General features: G+C 39.3%; 1 long non-coding RNA gene across 1 annotated transcript in view; it reads left to right on the top strand.

Annotated features, from left to right (window-relative positions):
• The first annotated feature begins 483 nt into the window (after nucleotides 1-483).
• The window catches only part of LOC121011900 (uncharacterized), a 10402-nt gene continuing 6504 nt past the window's right edge, over nucleotides 484-4381 (top strand). The window contains exons 1-2 of the long non-coding RNA XR_005781846.1: nucleotides 484-778; nucleotides 2889-3004. This is a non-coding gene — a long non-coding RNA (uncharacterized LOC121011900). The remainder of the gene's footprint in view (nucleotides 779-2888; nucleotides 3005-4381) is intronic.

Below are 4381 nucleotides of genomic sequence, written 5' to 3'. Positions count from 1 at the left end.
ACCCCTATAAAACCTTTGTGCTTTTGAAACACGCTCTCTCTCTCCGGCATCTCACCGCTGCCTTGGTGCAGGTAGGGGATTGAGCTCAAGCTAGCTCGAATAAATAGGCTCTTTGCTTTTGCGTCGGACTCGGCTCCCTGGTGACCTTTGGGGATCACGAATTCTAGGCATAACAGGATCATGACTTGAGCCAAAATCAAGAGTGGGGCGCTCAACCGACTGAGTCACCCAGGTGCCCCATCATTCATTTTCACATGACCTTCACATTTTTATCTCCTACCTGGACCTTTTCCCTAAAATCTATTTCTACCATTCAAACTGCCCACCAGACACTTAGTACTTAATTTTCCAGCATTGTCTCCAACTCAACAACTTTCTAGCTAATTCATCATTATCTTATCCCTCTTCCCTTCATCCCTTGTGGCTCCTCCTTCTGACTTTCCACTTCCGTTAATGACATCATCATTCTCCCACTTACCTAAGTGCAATGTTTCCATCATCTTGACCTCTTTCTCTCTTGTCCTCCACATTTCATCAGTTATCAAGGCCTTATGATTATTCTTTCATAATTTCCCTCCACCATCGGTGTCATGGAATGGAAGCAGGAACTGGATAATTCACCCATTATTAACTGAAGACACTGTTACCTCACTAGCCTAAGGAACGCTCAGATAATTTCCTCCATGTTCCATGGCATTTGTGCCTTAGACTTTCCCCTTTGAGTGCTAAGAATTCAAGATCATCAGATGAAAACCAAGCAAACAAAGCTTCCCTGAGGGTGTGTGGCTTATGGTTGCTGGGTTGGGGAACTGAGGTAGAAAGGGGCTTTTGTACAGATTACTTAGGGGATCCAAACTTTAAATCTGCAATACTAAATAAATGGAAAACCAAGGAATTTCAAGGAAGAGTAGAAAACTCTACAGAAGAAGATAGATTTGGCCCTGAGATCACAATTTGCTGCAATTTCAAATATTATTTTAGCCCTCAGGACAAAGAAAGTGATACATTGCAAGTGTCAAAAAAAAAAAACAACACAAAACTACACCATTTTCTTTTCTATTTCTTCTTTCTGAGCAGAGGTATAGGTATAATTTACTGCTTCAGACTGGGCTGATGGGGAAAATAAAGTAAAATTTTACATAAGTAATCTCAGTTAATTAGATGACTGGGAACATAGTACAAATATGACCCTGGACACAATGGACAAAAAGTGGGCACCATGTAGATGCTTAACACCTTTAGGTTTCAGTAATTTGTTGTAAAATTATTACAATAATCAAGTATGCCTACAGTGCATGTAAAGATTATAAGGAGAGACTAAACCAGTAGACAAAAGGACTAAGCATATTGACGTGTACATTAGAGAAAGCAATGATGTGTAAGTTATCATAACCATGTATGCCCAAGCAACGATTACTGCCTTCATACCCTGGCATGTTATTTACAAAGAGACAATAAAGCACAGAGTTCAAAGAAGAAAAACTCATTCTGGACAGATTTGGATTTGAGTGTTTTCTTCTGCAAATTACCATGTTACTTAATTTTTAGACTTTAATTTCTTTATTTCTATAAAATGGGAATTAATTATGATGTCTACTTCACAGGCTGTGAGGATTTAATGAAATGATGCATGGAAAGCACTTAGCTTTAGTAAACTTTAGTAAGAAAGAACAATTACTCAGAGTTTTTATTACCATTAGCATTCTGTTTTCATGTAAATATGCATCAAGAAATCAAGTCAAGCTGTGGACAGTGCTGTTGCTTTAGGCAAATCCTTGTACTTCTTAATCTAGAATCATGGATACATAGGTGGAATATAGGTAGATGCTGGTGAATGTTGCTTGGTGAATTGGTAATAGTCTTAGGAGATGAGTTTAGAGCTCTTTTGTCCTTAAGCACAATAATTTAGTGTGCTTGAACATCCTACAACACATTTTAGCAAATTATCATCCATTTTGGCATATTACCCTGCCGAGTGCTTTAATGAAAGCATGATGTTTGTCAGCTCTAAAACTTAGTGTGAGTCTCCTTTGAGTCTGAGAGCCATGGTTGGTATCTAGGCAGAGGCAGATCTCCCTAACATCTTCTATATGAATGGCACAGTGGTTCCCAAGGAGAAGAGAGGAAGATGAATATCTCAACACAACCTACTTGAATTGTTACAGAGGCAGTTCAAAGGGCACCCCAAAGGGAAACAGGTATTCCAGGAGGGAGGGAGGGAAGGACGGAGGGAGGGAGGGGGAGAGAGAGAGAGAGAGAAAGAAAGAAGGAAGAAGAAGAAGAAGAAGAAGAAGAAGAAGAAGAAGAAGAAGAAAGAGAGAAGGGGAGAGAGAGAGAGAAGGAAAGGGGGAGAGGAGGGCATTCTATGTTTCCTTCTAGTGAGATGGAAGGAATGGAAGATTCTCTTTTCAGGGACAGCATTATGACATCAAAATATTAATCATCCGACACTGTACACAAGGTGTTGGAGGGGAGAGCATGAAACCTCAGTCTTTCACAAGGAATAGGCTTAAAAAAGTTTCAAGGATTTTTTTGCAAATTATAAATACACTTATTATTATTTATTGCAGAGATCAGCCTTCATTAAAGTTAAATGCACAGTTAATGGGCTACGTTGTGCTTTATCTTTTGCACCCTCATTAAAGTTGAGGGTAGACACATGCATTCCCTTAAGTATGCTAGAAGGCAAAATGATTTCAGTTTTTTTTGTATTGTTGCTTCTGTTGTTTCATTAGTAGCCAACTAATTGTTCCTAATGAATTATCAAAGGCACTAACAATATCTGGGTTCTTCTTTTCCACTAACTAGCTCAACTATAGAAAACTTAGTATTTTCTGGGAAGTTTTTTTTTTTTAACCCATTTCTTCTGAACTCTAGTGAACTCAAAGGGATTCCTCCCACACTCCAAGAACAGCTAGAAGAAGGAGGGAGGAGAAGGTCAGAAGAGCACAGGGGTGGTAACAGCTCTTCTGAGCCTCAACCCAATGCCAGAGAAGGAGGTCCAGTAAGTAAATCAAGTCAACACCACCCCTCCCATTCCTTTGCCCTTTTATATGCAACTGTTAAATTAGCTTTAAGTTCCCTGAGGGTAGGAATAAGGTCTACTTTCCAACTGTGTTCAGGATCTAGCACCTTACTTAATGTTAAATAACAACAATGCATTTTAATTGGCCTACTTTCAGAGCACCAGATCAAATTATTCTCCTAATTAATTGGTTGATCTCATATTTCACTTATATTGTCAGGTTATTATTTTTCCCTTTAGGGCTCAAGACACCACTGACAGTTCAAATACTTCTTCATTAATTACCATGTCTTAGATTCCATATAATCTTATTATAATTATTCGGTATCACATTTATTGGGGACCAACATGTATTAGGAGCGATTAAGAACAGAGAATTAGTTTCAACTTTTCCCACCTATATACACACCGAGTTGATGCTCAAAATCTGATGGAAGGTGTACTTGGCTTGGCAGATGAGAGGCCTCAATTAGGTTTAATTGGGCAGACATGAAATCAGTTTCGAAAAAGTGATCGATAAACATTTTATAACGTTGGATCAAGTTTCTTTTTCAGCAGCTAAACATTTCTTGTTAACTGGTTCATCTTTTCTTCCTTGGGTTGCTGTGATACCCAACTGACCAAGCCCCACACTATAAGGGGGAACAAGGCAAACCAGTAGTTTTCAAGAGAAAGGGAGGCAGGAGAGAAAAGGGTTTGAAAATCAGCACAAGACCTTTACAGGGTTAAAGGACTCTGTGTGTTTAGTCTGGAGAGCGGATGTGAATATTTAAGCCATGTGAATATTTAAATGAACTTCCATGGACAGGAAATGGGTTAATTGCATATAACAGAACAAAGTCAATGGGTTGATGTGGCAGAGAAAGAAACTTTTGCACAATAGAAGAAAAACTAAACAAACTTTGGAATCATATATACACTGGGTACCGTAATACACATAGTACCTTGTCACTCTTAAAAAGATATTAAAGAAGCTAGATTTTTTTTAATTCAAAAATAATTATGAATGCCTAATACACGAGACACATTTATAGACAGACATGAAAGGAGGTGGGGCACCTGGATGGCTCAGTTGGCTAAGTGTTGGACTCTTGATTTTGGCTCAGGTCATGATCTCACCCATTGTGGGTTCAAGCCCCGCTTCAGCCTCTGAACTGTCAGTGTGGAGCCTGCTTGGGATTCTCTCTTTCCCCCTCTCTCTCTCTGCCCCTCACCTGCCTGCCTCTCTCTCTCTCTCTCTCTCTCTCTCTCTCTCTCTCTCTCTCTCTCTCACACACACACACACACACACACACACACACACACACAAAAGTAATAAACTTAAAAAAACAGATATGAACAAATCAAACTACAGGC

Source organism: Herpailurus yagouaroundi, unplaced genomic scaffold, assembly GCF_014898765.1.
Source record: "Herpailurus yagouaroundi ecotype Mexico unplaced genomic scaffold, PumYag 195, whole genome shotgun sequence".
In the NCBI taxonomy this organism is placed as follows: domain Eukaryota; kingdom Metazoa; phylum Chordata; class Mammalia; order Carnivora; family Felidae; genus Herpailurus; species Herpailurus yagouaroundi.
The sequence above is the reverse complement of the archived record's forward strand: the minus strand, read 5'-3'. Positions and strand labels throughout refer to the sequence as shown.